The sequence below is a fragment of the Eublepharis macularius genome, chromosome 4, assembly GCF_028583425.1.
Source record: "Eublepharis macularius isolate TG4126 chromosome 4, MPM_Emac_v1.0, whole genome shotgun sequence".
In the NCBI taxonomy this organism is placed as follows: Eukaryota; Metazoa; Chordata; class Lepidosauria; order Squamata; family Eublepharidae; genus Eublepharis; species Eublepharis macularius.
This window is the reverse complement of record NC_072793.1, coordinates 185,044,731-185,058,942: the sequence shown is the minus strand read 5'-3', so window position 1 is coordinate 185,058,942 and position 14,212 is coordinate 185,044,731. Positions and strand designations below refer to the sequence as shown.

The window sequence follows — 14,212 nt, the reverse complement described above, 5'->3', positions numbered from 1 at the left end:
GGGCCTGCCCCCTCGTCCCCATCCCAAGGCAAAGAACACAGACACCCATTGCACAGAAATCAGCCTTGATTATTATATCATCCCACCTCCCCCAGCAGACGTGAGGAAGGGGAGGCGTGGGAGGCTGGCAACTGCTCCACGGGATTGGATGCGAGGCAGGACGCCCTGGGGTGGAAGGTGTTGGAATGACCAATGGGGCTGCTGCAGACGCCCGAGGGGCTGGACCTCTGGGAGGCAGCCGCTCATGGGACTGTGTTGCTGGGGCTGCGGCTGCGATGGGGGCGACCCTCCCCAGGCGCGCGAGACCTCCTGCCCGGGATATGGCATCCGCCTGCCACCACCCTGGATTCTCCATTGGTGGGGGCTAGGGTTCCAGCGAGCAGACCGTTTCCCCTGCCATCTCCCGCCCCCTTGCAGCGGCAGCTCGCACCACCCTCTCCCTGGCTTATCGGGTGCCAGCTACTCTCCCCACCGGGGATTGATCCCCCTCCCCGCTCACATGCCCCGCCCCAACCCTCTACCTGGCCATAGATACAGGGGGGTTAGCCGTGTTAGCCTGTGGTAGCGAATTCAAAAAGGGTCCCGTAGCACCTTTAAAACTATCCAATTTTATTGTGGCATAGGCTTCTGAGAATCAAGTTCTCTTCGGCAGATGGGTGGTACAGACACTGGTCAAATACAGAGGAGGAGGGGGGGAGGAGGAGGGAGGGAGGGGGCGGGGAGGCAAGACGGGGTGTGTCGGATACATTTGTGGCAATGTGCAGGTGGGGAGATGTGACGGGAGTGTTGGGGGAGGGGCGGAGGACGAAGTCAGACTCGCAGACACAGAAGACAGTTGTTGTACATCTCGTTTTATTGCACTGGAAAGAGCGGGCTTGCGTTTAGGCTGGCGAGGGAGCCGGAGCATTCCACACAGCCCTCCTTCCCGCTCGGAGGGGCGGGGCTGGGATGCAGGCCGCGGCGCGACGGTGCTTCCTGGGCTGCAGCCAACCGTCCGTCAGAGATGTTTGGGGAGGGCGGGGCGCGGGGGAGCAGCCATGCTGTCATGGGCTGGGCCCGCCCAAGCTGGGAGTCCAGGTACTAGCACAAAGCCAAGGGGTGTTCAAAAGTCACAAGCCAGGTCCAGTCCGTAGTCAGAGCACAAGGTTAATGCCAGGGTTGCCTCCAGGATCCAAAAAGCCAAGCCAAGTCCAGTCCGTAAGTCAGAGCACGAGGGTATCAAATCAAGGTGCAGGCAAGAGCAAGACACAAGGTACCAGGGAGTGGTTGCAGGTAGTTGACACGTTGCTTCCACGCCTGGTAGTTGCTCCTGACTGGCTTTTATAGCCAGGCGTGATTTTCAGCCAGCTGCTGGGGCTCCATCCTGATGCTACTCATCATCACTCTCCAGCAGCTGGCGTTGGCTCAGGAGACGAGCACTGCGCCGTCTCTCCTGCAGTTCCAGTCTCTGGCGCTGCCTGCGGCGCTCTCTAGGTGTGGGTGAGCCTGGGGGGGTGGAAGCCCCTGGCTGGGCTTCCCCTGTGGTGCTGGCAGTCCCTGACTGAGCCTCCCCTGTGGAAGTTCCTGGCTGAGCTTCCCCTGTGGTATTGGGGCTAGAGGGTGCTGGTGTCTCAGCTGCTAGCTGTGAGCCTTGATCAGCCAGCAGCTGCTGCTCATGATTGCTGGCTTCTGCTGAGTCAGGGCTAGGGCTGGCTACACAGAACTCTTCTTCTCCTGAGGAGTCCTGGCTGGCTACACGAGGCTCCTCTCCTCCAGAGGAGACCTCACTCTCAGACTGGGCTATGACACATGCCCTGGACGTGCCTGTGGGGGAAAAAGACACGTGTGGGCTTTGCCTCGTTCCACTGGCAGGGCAAGCCCCACACTCCGCCATCCGGGGGGGGTTGCACATGGTCGAGGGCAGCAGCTGATGCCTGACGGTCTGGCGAGGATGCACTCAGCCTTGGGAAGCCTTTACCTTTATGGGAGGGAATGAGCTGGTCACAACAAACACCTGGCCACATGTGGTTTTTGAGGCGCCTGCCTCTGAGGCAGCCATGGGCGGCCATGGTTGGCCCCCACCCCTGCTGGGCCTCACCCAAAGCGGCAAGTGAGCGGGTGGGTTCAGGTGAATGGGCGGTTTGCACTAATCTGCGGAACGCCCCCCCCACCTCCTCCTCACCTGTCAGCGCTCCGTCGGTCATCACCAGGTGGGAGCGCCAGAGTCAGGGCACCTGCAAGGAAACGGGAGAGCATGCGGTTAATTTACAAAGTGTCATTCCCTTCTGCCACGGAAGGGTTAGTTTGTTTGTGCTTAGTTAGAAGCAACTAGCATGCATGTGTCCAGTTAGCTGTTGAGTCATTCTTTCTATCACGGTAGAAAGGGAGTTAGGCAGACATTTGCACCTCTTCCCCTTTACGCGAAGTTCCCCCAGTTTTTCGCAAAGTCCCCCGAGTGCATTCTGCGCCTGCCAACGTGAATGCCCTCAGCCCGTTTCGGTTTTCAAAGGGGCAATGCCACTCAGCAGACGGGCAGAGCCTCCGGCCGAGTGCTCACTTACCTGGGGGTTTGGGCGGCGCTGGCCGGATGTTTTGTAGGGCGCGGTCGCAGGTGATTGGGTGCAGAGAGGGGGGGCTCGTCCACGCCGGGCGCGCACGCTGATTGGTCCCCGGGATAGTTCTCATCCTATGCTCCTTCGGGCCATAGGGGCGGGGCGCTCAGAGAGGGGGCTGATTTTTCGCCGTTCCATGGACGCCTATGGGCTACGCCTTCTTTTTCCGTGGCGTAGCTTTTTTGCGCCGCTGTGGGCGTTCCCGCTTCTGGAGGAGCTTAGGGAGCGGACTAACTCTGACCCCGCCTTGCTCCCCGCCCCCCCTGCGTCGGCGTAGGGCTCTACGCCACTCCTGCGCCGCCGCCTGGGCGCCTGTGGCTTGCACCGGTGCTGGCCCGCCGGCGGGCCAGCGCCGCATCCCAGCGCGGGTGGAGGGCCACTTACACGGGCGTACGGGCTAGATGCGCCGTCGCAAGCCTTAGTTCGGTTCCTGTTCACTTTCCCTGCCCTTCTTAGGATTGGGCTGCCCATCTTTTTCTACACTCCCGTGTGAATTCTTTGAATGGAAGTCATGTGTTCATTCTGACTGAAACTTTTTTCGAATTTTTATATACTTTATTTAAAAGAAGAAAAAGACATTTGAAAGTACATAAAGGATCTTGAACAAAGTACAGAATAATAGATTTTAACTATAACAAAAATATTAGCAAGATATATAATGACAGCTAAATTTCTAACACTGCTTCTCTCCCTCTCCTCAATGACTTACACTCAAAGTTTTATACTCAACAGTCTATATTCAATCCTATATATCACATTTTATATTCAACATTTTTTAAAATCTTAGTTTTAAAATTGCTCTATATCCATGTTAACTATTCTTAATATTTCTTAATTTCTAGCTATGCAAACAAAGAAATCTCTCAATTTTTCCGGGGATTCCTGTGTTGGTCCGTTATGCATATAAGAAGTTAATTTAGCCATAAAGGCATATTCATACAATTTATCAACATTTTATATTCAATATTTTAAAATTTTAACTTTACAGATGATCTAGTTCAGTAATAGCCATTTTGGGGTTTTCTTAATTTTCTGCTACCTATTGTTTTCTAAAATTTTAGGATTGGTCCATTATACAGAAAAGAAGTTAATTTAGCCATAAACACATCTTCATACTATAATACTTTTAGGTAGAATATCTGATAACGTGTTTTTAGAATTCAACAGAAGGCGACAATTTAAACTTCTTATATTCTTATATATGACTTTGTGGAGGAGTGGGGAATCAAACCCGGCTCTCCATATTAGAGTCCCGTGCTCTTAACCACTACACCAAACTGGCTTTCCAAAAAGTAATATAGAAGCAACAGTTATAAGTCCACAATACACATTTAAAAGATGAGCTAGTAGTTGATTTTTTACTGAAGAATGGGCTTTATAGCTATAACTTTAAATCCATTCTTGATGTAAGTTATTTTGTAATCCAAAGTTAGTCCAGTGAGCCAGACACTTTGAAATCAAATGTCACCTCTTTAATTCCTCTTTCCACACTCCAAGTATTTATATGGCTTCTCCTTCGTGTGAATCCTTTGATATTTAGTTAGGCTACTAGTATCATAGAAGTTCTTTCCACACTCCAAGCACTGATACAGTTCCTCCTTCATGTGAATCCTTTGATGTACAGTTGCGCTGCTATTGCGAGAAAAGGCCTTTCCACACTACAAGCATTTATATGGCTTCTCCCTTGTATGACTCCTTTTATGCTTACTTAGCTCGCTATTGCAAGAAAAACTCTTTCCACACTCCAAACATTTATATGGCTTTTGCCCTGTATGAATAATTTGATGTACAGTTAGGCTGCCATTGTGAGAAAAGCTCTTTCCACACTCCAAGCATTTATACAGCTTTTCCCCTGTATGACTCCTTTGATGCTCAGTTAGGTTGCTATTGGAAGAAAAACTCTTTCCACACTCCAAACATTTATATGGCTTTTGCCATGTATGAATAATTTGATGTACAGTTAGGCTGTCATTGTGAGAAAAGCTCTTTCCACACTCCAAACATTTATATGGCTTTTGCCCTGTGTGAATCCTTTGATGAGCACTTAGGCTGCGATTCTGAGAAAAGCTCTTTCCACACTCAAAGCATTTATATGGCTTCTCCCCTGTATGACTCCTTTGATGCTTAGTTAGCTGGCTATTGGAAGAAAAACTCTTTCCACACTGCAAACATTTATATGGCTTCTCACCTGTGTGAATCCTTTGATGAGCACTTAGGTTGCCATTCTGAGAAAAGCTCCTTCCACACTCCAAGCATTTATACGGCTTTTTCCCTGTATGAATCCTTTGATGTACAGTTAGTCTGCCATTGTGAGAAAAGCTCTTTCCACACTCGAAGCATTTATATGGCTTTTGCCCTGTATGAATACTTTGATGTACAGTTAGGCTGCCATTGTGAGAAAAACTCTTTCCACATTCCAAGCATTTATATGGCTTCTCCCCTGAGTGAATTCTTTGATGCACAGTTAGGCTGCCATTGTGAAAAAAGCTCTTTCCACACTCCAAGCATTTATACGGCTTCTCCCCTGTGTGTATCTTTTGATGCACAGTTAGACTGCTATTCCTAGAGAAGCTTTTCCCACACTCCAAGCATTTATATGGCTTCTCCCCTGTGTGAATCCGTTGATGCTCAGTTAGGTGCCTATGCTGAGAAAAGCTCTTTCCACACTCGAAGCATTTATATGGCTTCTCCCCTGTATGACTCCTTTGATGCTTAGTTAGCTGGCTATTGCAAGAAAAACTCTTTCCACACTCCAAGCATTTATACGGCTTCTCCCCTGTGTGTATCTTTTGATGCACAGTTAGACTGCTATTCCTAGAGAAGCTTTTCCCACACTCCAAGCATTTATATGGCTTCTCCCCTGTGTGAATCCGTTGATGCTCAGTTAGGTGCCTATGCTGAGAAAAGCTCTTTCCACACTCAAAGCATTTATATGGCTTCTCCCCTGTATGACTCCTTTGATGCTTAGTTAGCTGGCTATTGCAAGAAAAACTCTTTCCACACTCCAAGCATTTATACAGCTTCTCCCCTGTGTGTATCTTTTGATGCACAGTTAGACTGCCATTCCTAGAGAAGCTTTTCCCACACTCCAAGCATTTATATGGCTTCTCCCCTGTGTGAATCCTTTGATGAGCAGTTAGGCCGCCACTGTAAGAAAAGTTCTTTCCACACTCCAAGCATTTATATGGCTTCTCCCCTGTATGACTCCTTTGATGCTTAGTTAGCTGGCTATTGGAAGAAAAACTCTTTCCACACTCGAAGCATTTATATGGCTTCTCCCGTTTGACTCCTTTGATGCTTAGTTAGCTGGCTATTGCAAGAAAAACTCTTTTCACCCTCCAAACATTTATACGGCTTCTCCCCTGTATGAATCCTTTGATGTGCAGTTAGGCTGCTATTGCAAGAAAAGCTCTTTTCACACTCACAGCATTTATACAGCTTCTCCCCTGTGTGAATCCTGTGATGTGCAGTTAGCTGACCATTCTGAGCAAAGCTCTTTCCACACTCGAAGCATTTATATGGCTTCTCCCCTGTATGACTCCTTTGATGCACAGTTAGGTTGCTATTGCAAGAAAAACTCTTTCCACACTCCAAACATTTATATGGCTTCTCACCTGTGTGAAATCTTTGATGAGCACTTAGGCTGCTATTGTAAGAAAAGCTTTTTCCGCACTCAAAGCACTTATATGGCTTTTGCCCTGTATGAATCCTTTGATGTACAGTTAGGTTGCTATTCTGAGAAAAGCTCTTTCCACACTCCAAGCATTTATATGGCTTTTGCCCTGTATGTATCCTTTGATGTCTAGTTAGGCCAACATGCTGAAAAAAGCTTTTTCCACACTCGAAGCATTTAAATGACTTTTGCCCTGTATGACTCCTTTGATGCTCAGTTAAGTTGCTATTGTAAGAAAAACTCTTTCCACACTCCAAACATTTATATGGCTTCTCACCTGTGTGAATCCTTTGATGAGCACTTAGGGTGCTATTCCGAGAAAAGCTTTTTCCACATGCCAAGCATTTATATGGCTTTTGCCCTGTATGAATCCTCTGATGTGCAGTAAGGCTGCCTTTACAAGAAAAGCTCTTTCCACACTTCAAGCATTTGTATCTTTTCCAGCATTTTGTAACATTCTGATATTTTTTCAGACTGATTTTGCAGCTCAACCTTTTCTCAACCATGAGACTCTTCAACCGTCTCGTTCTCATCTGCATTTTATCCTGGGCTGGGGCCTCCTGCATCTTCCTGCTCTCACAGGCAACCAATCCCTTCCTCTGCTTCTTCTTTGCTTCCATTTTCCGTCTGCATTTTTTATCTGGTACCAATTGATCTCCAGATTTCACTTCCATATGCTGATCTTCCTCTCTTTCCACAGCAACTCTTCCTGGTTCCTTCTCACTTGCTATCTCTCTTCTCTCTGCAACTGGAAAAGAGGAGAGGAGTCAGTGACAATAAAAAGGAAGAAAATACTGATTAGTGGGTACAGTCAGTGCTCAGTAGTGAAGAGCATTTTCTACAGTGAGAGCCAGGGACCTGGAAAACTTTAGCAATATCTAACCACATTCTGGGATGTCTTGGAAAGGGAGAAAGAAATGATAAGAGGAGGTTTTTTGTTCCATTGCAGAAAGTTGCTATTAAGTTTAATGTGTGGTTTTTTGTATTGATTTAGCATGCACACACAGAGTGAATGGGAAAAGACATGCTTTTAAAAAAAATCTTGAATTTTACTGATAGTTTACACGAAAAGGAAAAAATCTGCAAAGAATTAAATCCAGAGAGAGGAACCATGGAGAAACAATTCAAGATAGTCTACTTAACTGAAACAAACTGAAGTTTGCAGAAGAAGCTTAAATACAAAGAAGAATATGTAACTGGGGGGAAATTTAAAAATCTTTCTTGCTATAGAATTAAGTGTGTTTCAGACTACTCATTTTATACCCTGGTGCACCACCAGAGGGTGCTGCTGCAGAGGAAAGCCCAGGCAAGGAACCATGTCCCTCCAGAAAACGTGCCATAGAGGGAAGCCCAATATTAAGCAATTAGCTTACCCGTGTAATCTTACTAATAACTTCAGAATTTATTTGAACTATATATGACACATATAATCATCTCAATTGTATAATTATAAATAGCGAAACCACATGTATCTTCAACAACCCTATTACCAGTTAGAAAACCATTTTCACACGCTTAAAAGATTGGATAACGCTAAAAGACCATAAATTGCTGGCTTTGGAGGGACATAAAAAACTGTTTGGATGGCATGCCTATTTGTGGTATGATAAAGTTAAAGCGGACTCTATGTTTTTGCATCACTACATTAGAAGAAGCCTTTTCACAATCTGGAAGAAATATAAGAATTACATGGAAAGTGGCATCCCCTCATGGGTGGTACCATATGAAGTAATAGATCCGAGAGCTGTCTATAATGAACAACAATGTTTAACTTATAAAGAGATAATGTCGATGGAACATAGAATATTAAAAATAAAGACACAAGAAGAGTTATCTCCTCACTATGGATGGTTTCAATATAGACAAATTAGGGATCTTTACAACTCGGACTGTTTAAGTGGAGGAATAAGACTGAAAAACTCGGAGCTAGAAGAAGTGATTTTACAAGAAGGTAAAAAAGACATTTCAAAAATATATAAAATACTTCTAAAATGGTATACGGAAGACGAGACAGTCAAAGTCCAGATGGTGAAATGGGCAATAAACTTTCATAAAGAAATAACAATGGAATCATGGGAATATTTGTGGGAAAATACCATGAAGACTTCAACTTGTACCAATATTAAAGAGAACGTTTATAAAATGATGTATAGGTGGTATTTAACACCTAAGAAAATTGCGCTTGGAAATGCAAATATGTCAGATAAATGCTGGAAATGTAAAAAACATGAAGGATCATTTTATCATATGTGGTGGACTTGTGAGGTAGCTAAGCAATACTGGGGAGATATAATAGAAATAATTAATGAGGTCTTGCAAACCCAAATAAATAAGAACCCAGAATTGTTGCTACTGAACTTGGGAATGGAAGATGTTCCAAAGCAGTACAGAACATTGCTATTTTACATGATCACAGCAGCAAGACTTTTGTACGCGCAGAAATGGAAAGTGCAAGAAATACCAACTATAGAAGATTGGATTTACAAATTGTTGTACATGGCAGAAATGGATAAAATGACAAGAAAATTGAAGGATCTTGATCCAGGAGAATACATTGCAGACTGGGGGAAACTGAAACAATATCTGGAAAAAAATGGGATGTGAAAGGAGAACTGTGGCAGTTTGAGAATTATTAATATGTGACTTTATAAAGGGGAGAGAGAAGTAACTTTACCATTAATGGGGAAACTTAGCTATTAATTAATCTAAGCTAATATTAGTAATAAGGAGATTGTATTAAAAATAGATAGTTTAAATAGTGAAATGTAGATTGATATATTAGAAAATTGGAGATATAGAAGAATTTGAATATGCTTAGAATAAGTGATACAATATATATAAGATTTAGAAAAATTATAGTTAAAGAGTAATTTAAATAATAAGATGGGTTAGGGGTTGGAAAGCTGTTGGAAGTCAATAAGGAGGGTGGGAGAAAGGGTGGGGGCTGATATAATTTAGATAAGACGGGGAATTTGTGTATGTAATAATATTTTATGTACTCACCAATAAAATTTTTATTAAAAAAAAAAGAAAAAAAGAAAACCATTTTCACACGTGCCTCCAGGCTTCTATCATTGTTAATAAAGTGCTAAGTGCTCAAAGTGCTTTCAATAATTATTATTGCACAAGATACTAAAGTGCAAATGCAGATATAAATAGAGCACCATACAAACACCAGTCTTTATAATAACAACTAAGATCCCAAGCACCGTGTGTCCAGACCGTAGGGTAAAGCGTGGCTGTAAAAATTCACTTTCAGTTGACTGTAAGAATCACAGTGCATAAATAATCCTTTGTTAATTCTTCATGTACGAACAGCAATTCTTCTGTGATAACAAATCTTCTGACGGGTGGTCTAGATCCTTATCATGCCCGTTTCAAGAATAACTTTTTCAAAGAATACAGTCATTATGGAAAAGTAAAAGAATCAGTAACAATACACAACATGTGGTCTTAAGTCAATTGCAATACATACAGTACATACAATAATAGCACACACTTACTTTATCACTTCCAATCATATCTCTTGAGTACCCAATAATATATCCAATTCCTATGGCATTACTGTAAACATATCTCACTATCATTAGTCCTTATATACGAAATCCCTACCACGCCCTTCTATTGGGGAGAGTCTCTACTTAAAGTGGTTGCTTCAAAATTACTATTTTAACCTAAGCATGAAAAATCATTAGCCATATTTAAACCTCTTGGTGCCAGACTACATAGCTTATCAATCCAAAAGGGCTCTGTTAGTACAACACTATATTGAAAAAAAGCATACTGAAGCATATGGATTCACAATATTATTTAAGGCCAACCCTAGGATTCCAGCTACTGCTAAGAGGGAACTCCGCAGGAACGAGACATTTTGGAAAGGAGATAGTGGGGCAGGCAGCCATTCCCTCCTCCTCCATCATTGATCCTGGCCGGTGAAGGAGAGGGCTGTGGCTTGCTAACAGTTGCAACCCAGACTACCCCTTGCAATGAGACAAAAGTCCATCGATTTCAAAAGGCTTTACTGAATATAAACAACCATTATAGTCCACAATCCAAGATACCAGGATCTTGGCTGAGCTTGAAAATTGTTACGAATGACAGGCAAAAGCTGAGGTACAGAATAGCAGTTCCTTGCAGGCCCCATCCTCCCCCTCAGTTCTCAAAACAATCGGCCCGAGGGTGAGAAAGTGAAAGTTTCTCAAGGGTGTCTGAAAGGCTGATATATGTAGACACAACATTCCTTTTCTCTCTGTAAGCTTCCAGCGGAAGGCTTGCCACCTGCAAAGGAAACACTTAATATACTGACAGAATTAAAATGGAGTCTCTTTGGCTTAAACACACAGTGAACACAGTCAGAACCTGACAATTCCCTCCTCCTCCGTCATTGATCCTGGCCGGTGAAGAAGGGGGCTGGGCATTACCAACTGCTCCACTCCTATTACCGGCTGTCTCAAGGTAGAAGGTGGGCATTGCCACATGCTCCTCTCCTGATCCCAGCAGGGTGAAAGGGGAGAGGGGATTTCCGCCTCCATTTCTCTTCTCATCATCCCCACCATTTGAGACACAATTTACCAGAGGGCCAGTACCTTTGTTTGAAAAGGAATTCCACCAGACCAGCAGATTATTATAAAGCCAGAGATTCTTTGAGCTGAGAATTACAAATGAGGGGTTATCCGGAACAAGTGGTCAGCACAGCAATACATAGGGCAGCCCACAGGCAGCGACTGGAATTATTTAGGGAGAAAATCAAACAGACGGAAAGTTCCATCAGATGGGCAGTGGATTATACACATTTGGCTAGGGACATCAGTAGAATTGTTAAGAGACATGGGCACCTGGTGTGCCATTTACCTGGGTGCCTGGACCCACCATCGGTAGGTTTTCCTCGCACAGCCAATTTGAAAGATAGGTTAGTCCATTCCCATTCTGCAAATATCACCACTACAGAATCTGGCCCTAAAGGGCACTTCCAGTGCGGGAGGTGCAATGTGTGTAATCTGGTGGCCGCGGGGGCGACATTTAGGGTCTCCACATTGGGCTGAGAGATACCTTTAAATCATTTCTCCACCTGTAGTACCAGTGGGGTAGCGTGTATCATTGAATGCAGCTGCCCATGCGTTTATGTCAGAAGCACAAGCAGGCAGATTAAAGTGCGCATGCAAGAGCACATCTCTAGGATCAGTAACAAATGTTACTGTTACCCCTCACACAACATTTTGTGGACCATCACAACACAGAAAGACAGTTCAGGTTCTCAGTTCTACAGGTCATACAAAAGGAAAGATTCAGGGACCTTAATAAGGAACTGATGAGAAGGGAGGCGTACTGGACCTTGGAGCTAGACGGTTTAGGAACTTTTGGTCTGAACACTCTCATTGACTATTTGGGGTTTGTGCAGTAACATCATCTTGAGCTACTGCTGTTAAAAACTTGAGAATTGTAACAGTGTAAGTCTTTGGAGCCATAGCAAATGGGAACTGTAGCTTTAAGATTTCATTCTATGATTTACGTTCAAATACTCGGCGTGTAGGAGCAGAGCAGGTGGCATTGCCCACCCCCTTCAGCCAGTTGCGATCAGGAGCGGAGTGTTGTGGGCTTTGATTCCTCGGAGGATGAAAACTTCACGGAGGATGACAGGGGAGAGCACGTGGAGGACCAGCGGGGAGTAGAAGAGCAGGAACCCTTGCCAGAGCAGGTTGGAGAATCCAGGGCAGAATCAGAGACAGAAGCTGTTCCCTTACCTGCACCAGCAGTTGAGACCAGGGCAACATCGCCACCCAGCTCCCCTGAACGTGATAGGCAGCGTAAAGTGCGGCAGCGTCTTGATGTACAGGAAAGGAGACGGAGTACGAGGCTTCAGGCACTTAACAAGTGGCGTAGTGACCTTGAGTCCTAGCAGGATGCAGCACTGCCTTGGAGGTTATTGCTTTTAAGCCAGGACGCCCTTTCCCTCATTGCAGAAGCACTTGTGCAAAGACCCGCCCGGCTCTGCTGCGACCCAGCTCTACTCTATCTGCTCTCAGCTCTGACTTTTTGGACTTGGCTCTCTGGACTACACTCCCTGCTTTATTCCCTGGTTGGCTTCATTAAACTCTGGACTTTAGTTAGGCTTGTGTTGGACTCCCTGCCTGCATTCCAGTACACAGAGCAAGTGGCAATACCTGCCCCCTGCCTTACCCAGCTGGCATTATGAGTGGGGCAGGTGGCAATGCCTGCTCCCTTTCAGCCATCTGGGACCAGGAGCAGAGCAGATGGCAATGTTTACCTCTTCAACCAGCTGGTATTTGGAGTGGAGCAGGTGGAAATGCCCACCCACTGCCTTAACCCAGCTGGTATTAGGAGCAGAGTAGGTAGAAATGCCCATCACCCCTCAGCCAGCTAGGATCAGGAGCACAGCAGGTGGCAATGCCTGCCCCCAGCCTTACCCAGCTGGTATTAGAAGCAGAGCAGGTCATAATGCCCACCCCCGCACCTTGCCCTGCAATTCTCACCCCCTGCCTTAACCGAGCTAATATTAGAAGCAGCCAAGAGGCAAAAAAGGGGGGGAGGAAGAATCCCCCACGGGAAACTACAAACACTTCAGCCACTAAATTACTATGTTAAGGTGTATTTTAAAGTGCAAGTGCTACATTTCATTTCTTGCAATCCTACATAAATTCATTTTTCACAGTAATTCATAAATACAAAAATATTCGTAACAGTGTTGTTCACAGTAATTCATACATGTAAGAACATTCACAATAATATTCTCTACAAATGCAACACTCAAAAGAAAATCGAGTGCTATGACAGTTCAGGTGTAATAAAGTCCATTTTAAACAGAAATCCTTGTAGTCGTGTCTTTCTTCTTTGTTTCATTTATTTCCTCCGAATTAGCATAGATGTAACAAAGCAGATAGAAGGCTCTCCGTCACGCCCGATCTGGGGCTGGCTACAACCAAGAGATTTCGTGCCCACTTCCTCAGGAGCGTGCTCACTGTTACAAGTATAATTTAGTAAGCTACTTTCTAACAAATCATATATCCATACGGACTATACTATGAAAAGCTTATATTTGCCCACCAAGACAGAGGGAAACGGTCTCAATCCCTTATACTCACACTATATTCAGGAGAAAAGTTCACAGCTCATACACTCTGGAATGGCGGTGACTCTTTTATCTCGCGTGCCGAACAAACCGGCGCTTGCCTTTAATCCATGTCCTCATTAGTTGCTGACAGCCCCCTTAAAGGAACACCTCCCCATTTTCTCTGGCCACAGGCACAGCTCCTCTCACAAATAACAGCTTAAGGACAGCTCACTCTTGAGCCCGCTCGGTTTTACATAATCAAGTTTGAAAATCCAGAAGGCTTCCCGGGGCAGGAGCCATGTTTGTACCGTCTCACTGCTGCCTTTATTACATGTTATTTCCAAAATAACACCCTTAAATACATTTTCTGGATGACCTTTTCCCTTAAAGTGCTGAGTTAGAGGCGCTTCTTGCACGTTATTGCGGATGCGAGAAATATGTTCAAGCATCCGGACTTTGAAGGGTCTTAAGGTGCATCCAACATAAATTAACTTACACGGGCATTCCAATGCATATACCACCCCCTTCGCCTGACAGTTGGCAAAATGGTCAATAACGAGTTTAACATTCTTCAGCGACAGTTCCTTGCCTTCCCACATTATACTGCAGATCTGGCAGTGTCCACATTTAAAGTTACTGCGAGGCATTCCTGATGCTAGCATCAGCCCTTACTAGGTCATCCTTAAGATTCTGAGTCCTACGGAATCCACACATTGGTTTCAACTCGCAACCTGTTATGCCCTCCACAAGGTTCCAATGTTGAAACACAATCTTTCTAATCTGATTGGCTCTCAGAGTAAAATCCAAGGACCATATTATTTTATTTCCTTGGTCCTTCTTTTTTACTTCAAACAGCAACTCCCTACTTACAGTCCTAGT

At 44.9% G+C, this 14,212-nt stretch overlaps 1 pseudogene; it reads right to left on the bottom strand.

The window, feature by feature from the left end:
• LOC129328437 (zinc finger protein 208-like) overlaps positions 1–14,212 on the bottom strand; it is a 114,564-nt pseudogene that overhangs the window by 85,459 nt on the left and 14,893 nt on the right.